Source organism: Opisthocomus hoazin, chromosome 6, assembly GCF_030867145.1.
Source record: "Opisthocomus hoazin isolate bOpiHoa1 chromosome 6, bOpiHoa1.hap1, whole genome shotgun sequence".
Taxonomy (NCBI): domain Eukaryota; kingdom Metazoa; phylum Chordata; class Aves; order Opisthocomiformes; family Opisthocomidae; genus Opisthocomus; species Opisthocomus hoazin.
In genome coordinates, this window is record NC_134419.1 from 12,407,940 (window position 1) to 12,425,737 (window position 17,798).

Below are 17,798 nucleotides of genomic sequence, written 5' to 3' on the forward strand. Positions count from 1 at the left end.
GCCACCTCTCTGGCCCCCAGCACCCGGGCTCTGGGCGCTGCACGCAGCCTTGCTAACCTCCTGCCCCGGCTCACCGTGCCTGACCCTTTCGAAGAGCACAGCGGTGCTGCCGGCACCCTCACCCTGCCAGCAGCCCGCCCCGGCCCCCCACTTGCGGCCACCCACGCTGCCCCACGTCCCCATCCGGGCACGCTGGGAGTGTCACCCCTCGGCACCGGGGACAGCCAGTGCTTGCAGAAGTAGCCACAACCAAGGAGTCTGACATGAGGGAATCGCTTGGCTGGGGCGCAGGGTGTTGGGGAGGCCACGGGGACAGGGTGAGGAGAGAGGGGTGCATGGGGCTCTCTCCTACACCCCCCCAGCAGCCCCTCGGGATGGCTGACTGTCCACCATGAGCGCAGGTGCCTCTCCCACCGCTGTCCCTCCTGGCACAGCACTCCCCATACCCGCTCTGGGGCCCAGCAACGCTGTGCCAGGGATTGCCGAGGCCTGGCCCAGCGCCGGGGCGAGGTGTGCCTCCTGGCATGGCAGCAGCTCCCACCCCAGCTGCCCTCCCGCAGGACGGTGGGCTCGTGCCGGTGCCAGTGTGTGCAGCCGCTCGCTGGCACAGCCCGGGGGCAGCAGCCGGGTGGGGGGTCAGTGCGCACAAAGGACGCATGGGACTGTGGAGACGTGGTCCGGGGGTGTCCGTGGGAGCGTGCCATGTGTCACTGTCCCCATGCGTCATGCAGCACACACAAGCCCGGACTGAGCCGTGGGGCCGGGGGACAAATGAGGTGATGGGGTGCGTGGGCGTATGGGGGGTTTGCGTGTGTGGCGGGTGCGCACGTGGGGCGTGCGGGACGGAACTCGTGGCGTGTGGTCTGGGTGGGCTGTGCATGGATGCGGTGGGTGTGCTTGTGCGATGTATGCCTGCATGTAAGGCACACATGTGGGTGCGCAGGGTGTGCACACGTGTGAGGGGTGCGTGTGCATTCCGATGGGGACATCTGCAGAGCGATGGGGGGGAGACGCTGATGTGTGCGTGACGTGTTTGGGGGTGCGTGTGTGGGGAGGCCTGTACACGCGAGCGCGACGTGCAGGGACGCACACGGCGCCTGGGGGGCACAGGGTGGGGGGGCAGGCATGTGTACACAGGGGTGTGCACTGCGAGGTGCACGAGCTGTCAGGGCGTGACCTGCAGCGCACGCATACGCGACGTGCAAGTGTCCCGGGGAGCAGCTCCTGGCGCGCAGAGGTGTGCCGGTGAGCACCGCCGGCAAGCTCAGCAGCGGGTTGGCAACCTCAGCAGCGGGTTGGTGAGCTCTCCGGCGAGCGGGTGGATGGGGAGCAGCCCCCAGCCCTGCCCACTGCCTCTCCCCAGAGCGGTGGCTCCCAGCCTTGACTCTCTCCGACTGCTTCCCAGCCTGTCAGGCCAGTCGTGTCGGGTCTTGCCGCAATTTCCCGGACAGCTGCTTGGCACCTGCCTCTTCCCCGTCTGGATAGGCAAGTTCCTGGATCACAGAGCTGGGGCAACGCATCGTCCTGGCCCCTGCCCTGCCTGCCCAGCTCCGGCATCCCTCCCTGCCACTGGCTCCAGTGCTCCCCACGCTGCTGCCCTGCCCTGAGTCACACCGGGGCCGGGAGATGCGGGGAGAAACCCGCCACCTCTCCCTCTCTCCACTGTTCGTTTGCCGCCATGGGCAGCTCACAGAATCACAGAATCCCAGAATGTTAGGGGTTGGAAAGGACCTCTATTGATCAACTAGTCCAACCCCCCACCAAAGCAGGGTCACCTAGAGCAGGCTGCACAGGACTGCATCTAGGCAGGTCTTGAATATCTCCAGAGGAGAATCCACAACTTCTCTGGGCAACCTGTTCCAGTGCTCCATCACCCTCAGAGGGAAGAAGTTCTTCCTCATGTTCAGACGGAACTTCCTATGCTGCAGTCTGTGCCCGTTGCCCCTTGTCCTGTTGCTGGGCACCACTGGAAAGAGTCTGGCCCCATCCTCTTGACACCCACCCTTGAGATATTTATAAGCATTTATAAGGACCCCTCTCAGCCTTCTCTTCTTCAGGCTGAACACGCCCAGCTCCCTCAGCCTTTCCTCGTAGGAGAGATGCTCCAGTCCCCCCATCATCCTCATAGCCCTGGGACTTGTCGGGAGGATCGGTGATGCTGGGGATGGGCATCTCCCAGTTCCATATCCCGGGGAGAGGGGCCGACCGGGGCTGGGCAGGAGGGCTGGGGGCTGGGGTGGCTCCAGCGAGCCGGGGTCTCCCGCCCGGTTTGGATGCTTGGCCCCACGGAGATGCCAAATCTTCAGCCAGACCCACGCTGCCCACGGAAAACCCCTTCCCTGCCCGGAGCTGCCCGCAGCTCCACGGCAGCGGCCGGGTGCATAGGAGCCACTTGCCGTGCCGAGCCCTGCTGTGCCCCGCTGTCCCCGCAGCCTGCCCAGGGCGGATCAGGGGCCACCGCTCCTACCACGGCAGCAGGACAGCTCACGCAGCCATTCGCCCACCCCTCCTTCTTCACGTGGGGAAACCGAGGCAGGGAGCATGGTGCAAGAGACGTGGCTGGGTTAAGGCCTGGAGAAGCCACGGGCACAAAACCAGCAGCCCTGCCGAGCCCTGCGCAGTCCTGGAACATCCTTCAGGGAGAGCTGGAGTGTGGGGCTTGGGTACCGTGGCAATGCCAGACCCATTTCAGGGTCCCCAGCAGCCAGGAGACTGTCCTGGGGACATCCCACCCCCCAGGTTATGCTAGGCTGCGCCTCCAAGCCCTTCTCCTGGCCATGCTGGCCAGGACGTGGGCTCCTGGCTGGGGCAGGGGAGGTGCAGGCCCCCAGGCACCCCGATCTGCTCCGTTTATTCCCGCAACTGCTGATTAGCATTGCTGCCGGGGTCTGTAATTACCCACAGCTCTCGCCGCCTGGAGCAGGGGCTGCCTGGAAAGTGCAGGGGCAGTCAGGGTCCCAGCGGGGCAATTCCTGGGCAGGGAGACAAGGGACCCCTGAGCTAGAAGCATCCCCCAGTACGCTCGCCAGATCCAAGGGCTGCATCCCCATGGGAGGGACAGAGGGTTCCCCTTCACCCCAAGACTTTCCAGGAGCCCGTCGGGTGTGGTGTCCCGGCAGCTGCTGTGCAGGGTGCTGGGTGTGAGGGCAGGAGGTAAGTGACAGAGGCACTGCTGGGGCATCCCATGGGATGGAGGAGTGGGACTTGCCAGCCCCACTGCTGAGCTGGGGTCTCCTCCCTGAGCAAGGGAGACCAGATCCTGGCTGGCAGAGGAGGGACAGAGCCCTGTGGTGCCCGGAGGCTGGGCCCTTGAGCTCAGCACTCCATCCCTAATGACTTCCCTCCCATCCCTGCCATCACCGTCTGGTTAAAGAGTCCCATAGCTCTTTCTGGGAAGGTGCTGGGAACCGAGTCCCGCTGCAGCCATAACCTCTTCCCTTCCAGGCTCCTGCATCCTGCCCTGCACCCTCTCCTTGCTGGCACCCGGAGGGTGAAAATGCACCAGCCATAGGGACACAGGCTCTGGAGGCACTGACAAATCTGGATGCCCAGCAGAGCCAGGATGCGCCCAGCCCCCATGGTCTCATCCAGCACCATGAGTGTCCTGGAGAGTGGGTTGGGGTGTGGGAGTTGGGGAGGCCATGTTGGATTCACTGTGGTGAGGGCAGCAGGCTGGGGGTGCAGGGACAGGGTCAGCAAGGTGGGGAGGTGCAGGGATGGGGCCATGGCAGGGGCCAGGCTGCACCCTGGAGTGGGTGGCAAGTCTGCCCACTGCAGCCAGTGGTGATTGCATGGCAGGGCCAGGGCCTGCCGTGGTGTAAAGCGGCAAGCACATTGCCCTGGATGGGACAGCAGTGGTTTGCATTGCTGGAGGAACCTAGTTCTGGATGTGAGAGGGTGGCAGAGCCTGGCGCTCCTGCACACATGTGTGAATGGAGCTGTACATGCCTGGCACACACAGGGATGTGCAGGGCATGGGCAGATCCCCTGCAGCAGCATCTGCACAGCCTCTGCAGCCACTGTCTGGGCTCCAGTGGTAGTGTCTAGGGAAAGGGTTCTGGACACAGGCACCCCAACAAGCCCAAGCTGTCCTTGTTCTCCCCGACGTTGGCCCGCGGAGCCCTCACCCCATGAGAGATGCTTGCCTGGAGCCAGGACAGGTAGAGCAGGATCCCTGCCTTAGCCTGTCATTTCAGCTTTAATTGGATCCCCTGCTGTTCCCCTTCATCAGGGCTGAATGAGGGGCTGGCTAAAGAGGGGACTGTGATTAGCGGGGCAGGGGGCTGGCTCTGGGCACTGGGAGGCTTCCCTGGGCTGGGTAATGACAGGTTTTTGTCCCCTCTGCTCCTGCCCCCGACAGAGGCAGGTGGATGAGGACGCCCCGGGCAAAGAGTGGGTACCAAAGGGCTGAACTCTGTGAGCCCCGGCCGTTCCCACCCCCCTGCAGTGCTGCGCTAAGGGGACGCCTCAGCTGCGGGAGCCTGGCCGAGGACCCAGGGGTCCTGGCTCCAGCTCTGCTGCCCTGCCCCAGTGTGTTGGCTGGGGGGACATCCCCAGCACTGTCACCCCCAGGCCTGGGGATCCTGGTCCTGGCTAGGAAACCCATCCAGCCTTCATGTCCTGTTGTGGGACACCACGTTTCTTGTGGCCAGGGTGTATGCAGCATGGGACTGGTGCCTGGACAGCGGGCTCCAGCCTGCATCAACCCCAGGCCAGAGCAGCAAGGGGTGCAGAGATGCATGGGGCCAGTAGTCCTCCATGCTGCTCACCCATGCAGGGGCCAGCACACAGGCACACATGAGCCAGCACCACTGGGGACACATATTCGAGCCCACGGCTGCTGGGACCCAGGTACAGGGTCTGGCTCTGCATGGGCTGAGCTGGATGCTGTACATGGGAGCAGCCAGGCTGAGCAGGGTGATGAACCAGCTCCCACCCAGATGTGGGTGCTGAGGATGCTCTCAGGCCTTTGAGGGCGGAGGCGCAGGTCCCCACTTTAGCCAAGATCACGCAGCCAGCGCTCAGACACGCTTCAGCCCTGCCAGGGTCCTGCAACCTGTGAGGCTGCAAGGACACGGGGAGCCCAGGCTGGATGCAGGCTGTGCACAGGCAGGAACCTGCAGTGGGACCCCAGTGCACCCAGGACACCAGGCGAGCACCGTGCCTGCAGCTTGGCAAGCAGGCGGGTGGAGAGGCAGATGGATCGCGTGCGATGGGCTGGGGATAATTCGCTGCTCCCAAGGAGGGAAATCCTCCACCTGGAAAGGAATCTGCCCCCCTCCGCTCTCAGCCCAGGAGGCTGCGGGGCCCAGAGGGGCAGGGAGGGATGTGCAGGTGGGCTTCTGGGCTCTGAGCCTGGGCAGACAGGCAGGCAGAGCCCTCACTGCGGCAGCACACTCGCAGTGCCGCTGTACCTGACCGGGACCCTTCTGCCCCACGGACGTGAGTCTGGAAACACCAGTGGGATGCTGGGGAGGAAGCTGGGGTCGGTGCCAGCTGCTCACCCACCCTGCGGGTGCACATGCACACCCGCCATGGCCAGCACGGTCCCTATGCCGGGGACACGTGCTGGGGTGAGCTGGAGGGTGCTTCCTGATCCCGATGGCCGCTGGCCACCAACAGCCCAGCAGCTCCCATCTCTGCATACGGATGGGAGGATGATCCAGGTGGGGTGTGGAGAGGTGCCCCGGCGAGGTGCGGTAAAAGCACAGCTGTGGGAAAAACCTGTGCCAGGCAGCGTCGAGAGGGCTGGGAGCCGGAGCGGCTCGAGGGCTCGTGGGGATGGTACAGCGTGCATGCCCCAGCCCATCACCGCTGCGTTAGGGAAGCTGGCTGCATGGCAGGCCCTGGCATGAAGAAGCGTCTTTGCTGAACACCGCTCTTGTCTTAGCATCTCCTGGGGATGCAGCATGTTCCCCTGTGGGTGTCCCAGCCCTGGGGCTGCTGAGTGTGTGCCGACACACGTGTGCGTGTGTACGTATTTCTGAGCATGGGCATATTGACTGTTCACGTGACACATCTTCAATAGGGGTTAATTAGGTTGTGAGCTAATCAGCAAGAAACTTTCCCCCATTGGCTTTCTTGGGACAGCAAGAGAGACAAGAGAGGATCAGTGGGGACACAGGTTACCCCCAGCATACCTCCAGCTACCCCTGAGCCACGAGCAGCTTCACACCAGGGATAGATGTCTCCTGGGGGGAGACAGGGGGGCTTTCCTTATCTTCAGCTAGGCACCTCCATCACTGTCCCCCCGTCCCCAGGTCCCTGCCTCCCTTGGGAACAGTCCGAGTTCCTTAGGATGACGGGTGGGCAAGGATGCTGGTAAAGGCTGCTGGGCTGGGGCAGGTTGACGCTGAGCCCAGCCCTATGCAGCTCAGTGACCTCAGCTTGCAGGGGTGGATGGACACACGGGGGCATGGGGACACCCCACTGATCAAGGGCACGTGTGGCCATGCCAGGCAGCCTGCCTGCAGTGGGCAGAACGGCGGCGGCGTGTACGGTCCTCTCCCCGGCACGGCCGCCCTCCCCTGGCAGCCCCCGTGTCGCCCCACCGTCCTGCCCCGCACAAACATTCCCTCACTCCCGGCCACAGCAAATATTGTTGCAGGGCAAACAGTGAATCAGCCCCCTTTGTTTGAGTGCTGCTGGCAGCCCCGGCTTGTTCGACTGCTGTTTAATGGCCCTCCAGTTGTGTACCCTGGAGCTACTCATTAACCCCGGACTGCAGATGGTGAAAAGAACGGATCCAAGCCAGCCAGGAACAGTTTGCCAGTGCTGGGGACTGGCTCCAGGCAAATTCTGGTGACCTTTTACCAGGTACTGACGTGACAGAGGTTTTCCCTCACACCTCTGCAAGGTAAGGCCAACCTCCTGTTGGCCCAGCGTGCCCTCAGCCCCACCGCCACCCCACAGCACAGCACTGCACAGCTCACTGGGGCTTTGCCCAAGGCAGTATCCCCATCAGGACATCCACCACCAGCTCAGCCCACGCTCCTGGCATGGCTATGTGTTGCAGAGGAGCTGCTGACTCTCACAGAGAGATGCTTGAGCCCCCGTGTGCAGCATGAGGGTTGGAGAGGCTGCACTCCAGGAGCCGTGCGGCGGAGGGCAGGTTGGTTGGGACCAAGTGGAAGAGAGCAGCGGGAGACAGTAAGAGGTGCCGGGTGTGGAACAAGGGCTGGAGATGGGCATTCCAGGAAGGACTATGAGAAACTGGCCAAAAGGCTGGCCCACAGTACAGAGATGGGGGCAGGTGGGGGCACACAGCTGCTGCTCTGGCCTTGATGCCATCCCACGGGCTGCAGAGAGGCTGTGCATCCTATGGAAAGCTCTCACCCCTGGGGGGCACCCGCGGAGCCCCAGAGCTGGGGCTGGGAGGGGGCGAGTGCACCCAGGGGTGCGCAGGCTGGTGTCAGCGCGGGGTGGCTCCACAGCAGTGGTGCTGGGACACTCATGGTGGGCAGGCAGGGGCCGGGCTGGGGCAGCCCGTGGCAACTGGGAGCCTCCTGCCAGCGCCATGGGGCTGCTCCTGCCCTTCTGCCTGATTCTCACCTACCATTGGTGTGGCCCTGGCTCCGCCCCACCACCTCCAGCCCCACCCCACGTTGTAGTCTGGCCCCTCCCCCTGTTGTGGTCCTGGCCCCACCCCTCATTGTGGCTCTGGCCCTGCCCCACGGTGGCCCCATGGCGGCCTGTCCCCAAGGGGCAGTGCCAACACGGCCCGGAGACTCCCCATCTGCCGGCTCTAGGGCTGGGCCAGCAGTGCCTCAGGGTCCCCAGGGCCACCGCAGCGGTGGCTCAGGTCCCCAGGGCAGTCCCCAGGGCCAGCCGGGTTTTGCCCCACACCGGCCACTGCAGCTGCCAGCCCCACTGCCCCGTCCCCACACGAACCTGTTCCCGGGGCACCAGGCAAACAGGGCTGGCGGCAAGGACAGTGCAGGGCCTGGGGCCGTTCCCACTCCCGCGAGCAAAGAGCCAGAGTCACAGTCTGCAGGGGGGCAGCAGCGGCTGCTGGACCTTTTGCCCTGAGGGCCCGGTGGGATGGAGGCAGGGCTGTGGCATGGGGCAGGACCCTGTCCCCCATCCCCGTCGGGCAGTGCGGGACCCGGCTGTGCTGCTGGCAGAGGGGACAGCCCGGGGAGGACCGCGGGGACTGTGCAGGGTGCCCGGCCCGCTGGACAGAGGCTGCCAGGAAGGCCCCGATAAACATCTAGCCTCTCTGTTTATTTATGACCGAGGATATTTATACCGCAAAGTCCTTTAAATTTAGCTGGGGACACACCCAGGCACCATCCAGCGCCGACGGCGGCGGGGGAGCTCCCGGCACAGCCTGTGTCGGCACGGGCCATGGGTGCACCAGCGGCACGAGGTGTGCCCCAGGAACGGCACCCCGGGACCAACACCTGCCGTGGGGTGCGAGGCATGGAAGCACGGTTGTGGAGACAGCGTTGCTTCTCCTGGGGGACAGGTTGAGTCCACCACCCCAGAGGGACAGGGCTCCATGCCCATGCAGAGAGGACATCGGTACCACCGGGGCAGGTCCACATCTCCCCAACCCCAAAGCGCCCTGGGCCAAGCCAGCACCTTCCCGTCCCGGTGCTCAGCGCTGTGCTGTGCTGGGTGTGGGGTCAGACCCAACCTTTGCGCAACGACCCGAAATTATGGCTCAGAGCTCGGGCACGACTGGGCTTGGAGTAGTCCAGGGGCACGCTGCGCTACCCCGGCTCGGCAGGCTTTGGCCACTGTCCCCCTGTCCCCGTGTCCCCGTGTCCCCCTTCCCCTCCACCCGCGGGTCCCGGGCCGGCGGGGCCGTGCCGGAGCATCCCCGGCCCCGGTGTCTGCCTCCCTCTGCCGGCAGCGGGCAGCGGCTGCTCCCCGCCGCGGCCCCCGCAGCTCCGGGCTTCGCAGCGGCTCACAGAATCACAGAGTCACAGCACGGCAGGGGTTGGAAGGGACCTCCGTGGGTCATCTAGTCCAACCCCCCTGCCGAAGCAGGGTCACCTACAGCAGGCCGCACAGGACCTTGTCCAGGTGGCTCTTGAATATCTCCAGAGAAGGAGACTCCGCAGCCTCCCTGGGCAGCCTGTTCCAGTGCTCCGTCAGCCTCAGAGTGGAGAAGTTCTTCCTCATCTTCAGCTGGAACTTCTGTGCTTCAGTTTGTGCCCGTTGCCCCTTGTCCTGTCGCTGGGCACCACTGGAAAGAGTCTGGCTCATCCTCCTGACACCCACCCTTAAGATATTTATAGGCATTTATAAGGTCCCTTCTCAGCCCTCTCTTCTTCAGGCTGAACAAGCCCAGCTCCCTCAGCCCCAGGGCAGCACTCCCACGGTCCCCTGCCAGCCAGGCCTGTGGGCCCTCCTCCCACCCAGCTTTGGGTGAAACGTGGCGTTTTGGTGCCACACAGCTTCTGGCTGCTCAGTGTGTCCCTCAGTCCTCGTCACTACAGTGTCATCTGCAGAGCTGGGGCTGCAGAGTTTACTCAATGGTGGCTTAGTGAAGCGCAGAGCAGCCTCTGGGCACCCACCGGCCTGGCTTCCCTGCGCAGACACTCAGCGAGGTGCCGTGGGCGCTCACCCGAGCAGCCCTCGACTCTTGCACCCTGTGCTGTGTGGACATGCAACCGTGCTCGTCTTACCAGACTGCCTGCTGATCTGCCCAGTGTCTTTATCAAGTAAATTCCTCGTCTTGGAGAGGGACCCAATAGGTCTGGACAGCCAAGGTCAAGTTTCCACGAGGCAAAGGCAATGTGCATCAGGATCCCTGCCCGTTCAGTCTCTATTGACAAGATCCCATCTCAGTTTCCCCCATTTCTCCAGGACAGATGTGATGCCCGCCAGGCTGTGATTGCCCTTGACAGCTAAAACAGCCCCATGTCCTCCCATAAATGTGCTGTGCCTCACCCCACTCTGACACTGAACCTTTCACCTCCAGCTTGTCCTAAAATCCCTGCTTCCTGGACCAAAAAAAAGTCCTAACCGACTCCGTCTCTGAGCAGTGGGAGCTCAGGGCTGGCCAACCTGAGCAGGGTCTGCGTGCCCATCACCCTACCCCACGGGGACCAAGCACCGGGGTGCTCCCCCGGGCTGGGCCTTCCAGCCCAGCCTTTTGCAGCTGTCACCTCTGTCCGCTCTGTCCCCTGCTGCCCTTACTGCTGTCAGGTCACATGAAGAGCTGCAAAGCTGCGTGGCAGAGCCTGGCCGTGCCTGGAGGATGCCAGTCGCTGGTCACTTCAGAACTTGTTTTCAGGCCCTGGGATGCTCTCAGCAGCACAGGGCAGGGACAGGACAAGGGGCAATGGGCACAAACTGAAGCACAGGAAGTTCCGTCTGAACGGGAGGAAAAACTTCTTCCCTCTGAGGCTGATGGAGCACTGGAACAGGCTGCCCAGGGAGATTGTGGAGTCTCCTTCTCTGGAGATATTCAAGAGCCGCCTGGACAAGGTCCTGTGCAGCCTGCTGTAGGTGACCCTGCTTCGGCAGGGGGGTTGGACTAGATGACCCACAGAGGTCCCTTCCAACCCCTACCATGCTGTGATTCTCTGATTCTGTGATTCTGTGACATCTGGGTTTTATCTGCTGTGACTAGCCCCGAGGGGAGCCACCCCTCAGCATCACACGGAGCCACCAGAGCTCCTGCAAGCTCTCCCAGTGACATGGGCCGACGCTGGGTGCCCGGCTGCAGGCCAGCACTGGCGCACACGCACAGCGGGGCATCCCGGGAGGAGACAGCCGCTGTCTGCCGGCAGCGGTGGCGCAGGGGACCCCCGCCGGGCTGTCCCCACCGCCCACGGGGGACAGCATCGCTGGGGGTGTCGCAGGATCCGGCCCCGGCTGCTTGGTTGCAGTGAGCAGCAGCTGTCCGCAGAGGGAGCCCGGCCCCTTCCCACCCTGGGCACCCGGCCCTCCTCCTCCTCCTCCTCCTCCTCCTCCTCCCCCCCCCCCCTCCGCTCAGCTCCCCTCCGCTCCCCAGCCCCTCCGCCCGTGAGATGAGAGTGTGGGTCCTCAGCACCCGCCGCGTCCCCCGGGGTCCCCTGCGCAGAGAGGGGCAAGCTGCGGGTCAGGCCAGCGGGGGGGTGACCCCCACCCTGGGCACGGTTGGGTCCCCGTCCGCACGGTGTCCCTGCCTCCATCCCTCCAGACCTGGGCTGCGGGGAACCCCCCGGCCTCTTAGGGGGTCCCCAGTGCTCGCGTCTGGCCGTGCCCACTGGCAGCAGCAGTAGCTCCCACTGCTCCTGTCCGCCGGCACCAGGAATTCTACCCGGCCTGGGGTCAGTGATCTTCAACCATGGAGCCCTCCAGCTGCCCCCTGCCAGTCTGGGACCCCCCACTCCGAATGCAGATGGTGTTTGTTTCGCACCAGGAGGTTCTGGTTTGTCGTGATTCCAGTGAGAAAGGCGTTTAGACTCTTTAAGTGTCATTTAAAATGCTGTTCGTTAGAGCTCACGCTATGCACTACTGCAGATCATCTCAGATCCCTTCGGACGCAGGAACCGTGAGCCGCGCGGCATCGCACAGACCTCCAGCCCTCACACAGCACGCCATGCAGACCCCGTCGGTGGAAAGGGTTACTCCCTCTTAGCCATTTGTGCTATTATAGAATTTTCTTTGAAGAAAACTGCTTTACTCATTATTTCTACTGCTAAACAGGAAGATGCTCACATGAGAACTTCTTGCTGCTGTTTTAGATAGAGACACGGACACGCACGTGGCAAATACCAGGTGCGAGCTCCCTGCAGACTCCTCTGACACAGCCTGGCTTCTAACCTGGCTGAGCTTATCCCGCAGCCGAGGGGTGCCCGCAGCGCAGGTCTGGGCCTGCTCAGGCTTGCTGTTACGCGACTCCTCAGCGTACCATGGTCTCCTGGCCAGGACCACGGCAGCACCCCGGCTGGAGCCGGGTGTCAGAGCCACAGGGAGCTGTGCTATTTCCACAGCATCACTGCATTCCCCACACTGCCGCGCTCCAACCCAGGGGACACTTGGCCGAATTCCTCACAAGGAACTTCAGCAGGGGTCAGAGGTGTGACATGGTGGAGGATGGATGAGGTGACATGTCTGTGTGGATGGTTACGCCATGTGCGTGTCCCAAGGGGAACAGAAACCCCTGCGTCACGCAGAGTGGAGCAGTGTGGGGTGAGCTGGCCAGGCAGCACCTCGTTCTCCTCGCTGCCCTCGAGGACGCAGAGGAGGTGGCCTTGGGGACTATCCCAAGGCACTCGCATCGGCAAACTTTGTATGTGGGAAAGCACCAGCTGCTGCTTTGCCAGGTTGGTGGTGCAGCCATCGTCCTCTGTCCCTCACCCCCTGCACTCTCTGTGGGAGGGCCACAACCCCACACCCCAGGGACACTGCCCAGCCTGGCCCCCGCAGCCAGGTGTGATTTGCCCCCGGCCCTTGCCTGCCCACCGCTCCCCAGGGAAGCAGTACCAGCCCCAGGCGCAGCAGCAACACCTCCCACCCCCGTGTGCCAGGGCCCAAGAGCCGGCTGGCCAAGCTGGGAAGGGGACCTGGTGGCAGAGAGACACAAGCCTGGTCCCTGTGTATGGCTGGCTGGTGGCATGGCGGGGACGGGGACAGGGATGGGGGGGGCACCCCGCAGCAAGTGGCTGCCCGCCAAGTTGCAACAGGAGCTGGGAGCAGCTCTGCGAGCCCTGCCCAGCCTCCAGGCACCAGCTATCCCCGTCCAGGGGGCAAAAGTGGGTTTGCAGAGCTCCAGGGCTGCGGCCACACACCCTCCCCGGGCAGAGCACCCATGGGTGCACCGGGTCAGGGCAGCGTTCGGGGGAGGCAGTCCCTGGAGCGATGCTCGTCCCAGCCCGGGGTGCTCGGCGGTCAGCAGCCGGTGGGCGGTGGGCTGAGTGCTGTGGCAGGATGGCAGCCGCCTCCAGCTGCTCCAGGTCCGTGGGACGCTGTCATGGGATAGCTCCCAGCAGCCAGGCAGCGCTGGGGGACAGCGGGAACAGCTATTTTGGGCAGCCCAAGGCACCCCAGCTGTCGTGCTCTCTGCAGCACGGAGCCTGTGCTGGGGCAGGGACCCGGTTGCTGCCCTGGGCAGCATTAAAGGAGGTGCACACACTTCCCATGGGGTCCCCCAGCACCCCGCTGCCCACTGCACCCAGAGGAGAACCGCATCCCGGGGATGAGGTGGTCCAATGCAGAGCCGACGTGGGTGATGCTGAACCCATCCAGAAGGCTCTGTGCCTCCCAGCCGGGTGTGACCAGGGCAGAGGGACAAACAGCCCCAGGACCTGCAGCCCAAGTATGAGCTCCCATCAGTGGAGCCCTTGTCTGTGCCCAGGGCCATCCCTGCCAGCCGCACGAGTCCACAGTGTGAAACACAAGTCCTGCACTGCAAGCTGGGTGCTGTGTGTGCTGTCGGGGTGGGCGGTAGGGAGGGCAGCACTGGGGCCCAGCTTCAAACCCTGCAGCCGCTGGCCCTGGGACACTGCAGGTTTGCCCACTCATCTCGCTGCCCACCCGAGCCAGAGCTTCGCCCAGGCTGGCTGGATCCTCCACGGGGGACTTTTCCCAGGCAACTAGCAGGCGCCGGAGCAGCAAGTCCCCAGGAGCTGTGCCTGCGCTGCGGGGGATGCAGATCCCTGTGGCCAAGAGCAACGATGCCCGCGGCATCTCCTCCTTCCCCAGCGTCACTTGCCTGCCCTGGCACTTGCCCAGGCCACCGCACTCATCTGAAGCCCGGAGTCGGAGGCGGGGTGAGCTGCTGGCAAAGCCTGGGGCAGGGGCACAGCAGGGCGCGGGGTGCAGCCGAGCCCAGGGCTGGGTGAGGGGCAGCTCTCGGCACAGCAGGGACAGGGGTCTCGGGATGCACGGGAGCGCCAAGGCAGGAGCATGGCACTGCCACACAGCGTTGCAAACACATCAGATCTTTGCTAGGGAGTGAGGCGGCTCTCATGAGGTGGATTCAAATTGCCAGCAAAGCAGGGACAATTTTGGGGGCTTTCCAAGAGCTCCGATACCATCACAGGAGCTGCGGGGGGGGAGATGACGTGCTGTCATGGACCAGTTCCTCTCCCCATGTGCCGGGAAAGATGAGGAAGACGTGCAGGGCGGAACAGTAAAATGGGAAAGCTGGAAGGGCAAAACACAAGCTGGTGGCGCTTGCCTGGAGTTTCCCCTGCAGCATCCTGATAATGCAGGGGCGGCTGTGGCATCCCCAGAGAGGACACATCCAGCCTGCACGGGATCTTCTCCCTCCATCCCCCCATCCTGATGGCAGAGGGTGCGTCCTGCCAGCCTGCTCCCTCTCCAGGCTCCAGTACTCAGATGCAAAGCTGGGGGACCGGGGTGAGGGTCACCCCAGAGCGCATGGTCCCCTGGTCTCTGCAGCTCAACAGGCAGCGTCTTTGGGGCTGGCCCGCAGCCTGGGGAGCTGGGAGCTGCTTCCGAGAAGCTGATTTAAAAGAAAACTTGTTGATTTTGGTGAAGTACTACCGTGTCGATGCCGAACTTTGCCCTCCCCCTGCCTCCCACCCAGGACACAGGCTGGCACTGGCAGTGTGATCCAGCGTGGGGAGGGCAGGGAGCCCCCAGCGCGGGGACCTCGGGGACAGATCCAGACCCGGTGGCACTGGGGCTCGCAGTGCTCAGGAAGCAGGTTGGGACACAACCCTGGGGTACCTCCAGGGAGGTGCACAGCCATCCCCCATGCCAGGCACGCAGCGGGGCAGCGTTAAATCCTGCTGCATTCGGTGCACCCCCAAACTCAAGGACAAGCTCCGGACAGTGCCAGGGCTCCGAGCACTCAGGGATCACCACGGCCCCAGGCCTGATGCACGGGAAACCTCCAGAGATGGCTGGCGTCTCAGCCAGCCCAGCCCTCTTCTCAGGTGCTGGGAGCTGGCATTTCCTCCCCACCCTTCACCCCTCTGGATCCCTGCCCACGTTTGCCCACAGTTTCCCAGGCAACAGCACCCATGGAGATGAGCGAGGAGAGGAGAGGCCGTTCTGCCTGGGCAGCAGTGCCACCCACACACCAACCCATGTCCCCCACGGAGATGCCACAGCCACCATGAGGTCACTGCACCTGCCTGCAGTGGGGGAAGCCACCAGCCCCACAGATTCGAATGGCATCGGAGAAGGGGTGCTGTGGCATCACCCCCCCGCCACCCTGCAGGGACTTGGGGGACACGGTGACACTTGCCAGCCTAGAGGAGGGATGGTGAGGAGGGAAGGAGACGAGTGCCCCAGAATGGGGAGTGGGTGGGAATGATTGCTACCAGGTGGGAAGAGATGGGTGAAGGGCACGCGAGCACAGGCCGGAGGCTCGCCCCCATCCCACACCCCTCTGGGACTGCAGCCTCTCACCCCATGGACCACGTGTGGCCTCTGTCGCTGCTGCGGCTCTGGGCACCCTGAGACCCCAGAAAAGTCCCGACCCGCACAGCAGGACCATGGCCAAAGCCATGGATGCATTAAGTGCGCAGGGTCCCCGGGGAGCTGTAAGGGCACCGCAGCATCTCGGAGGCTGCGAGGGGGCAGGAGCAGCCCCTCGCTGACCTGCGGGAGCTGTGGGCCCCCTCCTCCCCTTTCCCCAAGCCGAGACATGGGAGGGTACGCAGAGGAGATGCACAGAAAGGCAGCGGGACCCTGAGGCAAAGGGTTGAAAGCATGAGCTTCATCCGCAGAAATCCACCCCTCGAGGGTCAAGTCTGCAGCTCTGCACCTGGCAGCTCCTCTCCAAAGCCCGGACCCTGGGGCAGGGGTGCGGATTACGGCTGGGTTCTGGCTCTGACGCACGACGCTGGGTGTGGGATGCGGGATTTGGGTTGCCGGCGGTGGAATGCTGGATTCAGGTGCTGGGTGCCAGGTCTGGGCTGCGGGGTGGGGTGTGAGGCCACGTGCAGCCGGGAGCAAGCGCACTAGCAAGCGACCCGGCTCGTGGTGCAGAGCAGCCGTGTGCGGGTGCGGGCAGGACGTGGGAGGACCTGAGCACCCGCCGGTTTCACTGCTGCCTTCCCCTTCCTGCTCTGGGTGCCCTGGCTCCGACTTCACCACACTTGCAAAACGAAAGCAGTGTCGGCACTTGACTGTGCTGGCACCATCTCCCATCCCAGCAAGTCTGCGGCGGTGGGGCCTGCGGTAGCTGACCGGACAACCCTGGGGCACCCACTCCATCGCTGCCCCCACCTCCACCCCAGCCGGTGCCGAGGATTTCGTTAACGAGGCAGCAACCCACAGCAACAACGGGGATCCACGGAGAGACAGGTAAAGGATGCTCCCAAGCCGGCTGGAGCAGCGGGGGTCAGCCCTGGGATGGGGTGCAGGGCTGTGGAGGCGGAAAGGACCAGAGAGCACCCAGTGGGACGGGGACGGGGGTGTGGGCAGGGCTGTGCTGTCGGTGCTCTCAGGGTGCTGGTCTGCGGGGCGCAAGGCCCCTGCTGCAGCCCCACCACGCTCCCTGCAGCTGCCTTGAGACCCCAGTGCGCAGCACGCCCTGGGAGCTGGGAGGGATCCGTGGGGTAGGGCAGGGTGCTGGGGTGCGGGCGCCCGTCCCAGCAGGCAGGAAGCCCAGTGGGAGCGGGACGGGAGGCCTCAGCGAGGGGCCAGGCGAGGGGCGGCTGCCGGCGCACGCGTCATGCATTACTGGAAACATCTGGCCGGGGCTGCGGGGGCGTGCGCTGCCTGCCCACGCATGTGCACGCATGCACAGGGGCACGGGGACGCACGCACATACGTGTTTACGGGTATGGGTATGTCAGTGCACGCATCCAATCTGTGTGCGCTCATGCTGACGTGTGCGTGTGTAGCCAGAAACGTGCACGCACACGCACAGAGGCGTGGAGGTTTGCACACGCGTGTAGATGCCCGCAGACACACGTGTGTGTGTGTAGATATGGGCATATAGATACGGGCATATACACTTACCTGTGCACACACACGTGCACACACCCAAACAGATAGGTACACGTGTACAGATTCACATGAACACACATGTGTACATGCCAGAAATCACACTCGTTGCAGCATGCGCATGCGTGGACATACGGGTGTGTGCGCACGGGCCCACACACGTGCAACAGACACACGCACACAGACACATGCACACACGTACACACGTACAGCAGTCACGCTACCCGCACGCACCCTGCCCGCAGCCGGCAGCCGTCCCCTCGCCCGGGTTTCTGTGCGCGCCGCATGCAGGTGTTCCTCTGCGCGTGCCAGTGGGCGTGAGAACACGCGTGTGCGGGTGCCCTGCGTAAACCTGTGTGTGGCCACATGTCCCACGTACGTCCACGTGCGCCGTGTGCCTGTGCAAGCCTGCAAGCGCCCTGGGTGCCCACGTGCCTGTGGCTGCGTGGAGGCCACCGGTGCCCGTGTGTGCCAAGCATGGCCTGTGCGTGTCCAAGTGTGCCAAGCGCACAGCGTGCCCACGCATGCCACGTGCCTGCGTGTGCCCACACGTGCCTGTGCGTGCCCCTGCGTGCAGCGTGCCTGTGGGTCCCCGTGGGTGCCTGTGCGTGCCCATGTGTGTCCATGTGTGCCGTGTGTGCCCATATGTGCCCGCATGTGCCCATGTGTGTCATGTGTTCCCATGGGAGCCCACATGTGCCATGTGTGCCCATGTGTGTCTATGGATGCCCGTGGGTGTTTGTGGGTGCCCATGGATGCCTCTGTGTGCCCATGTGCACCCGTGTGTGCCCATATGTGCCTGTGGGTGCCCGTGGGTGCCCATGTGTTCTCGTGTGTGCCTGTGTGTGCCCATCTGTGCCCATGGGTGCCTGTGTGTGCCCGTGTGTGCCCATACGTGCCCATATGTGCCCGTGGATGCCAGTGGGCGC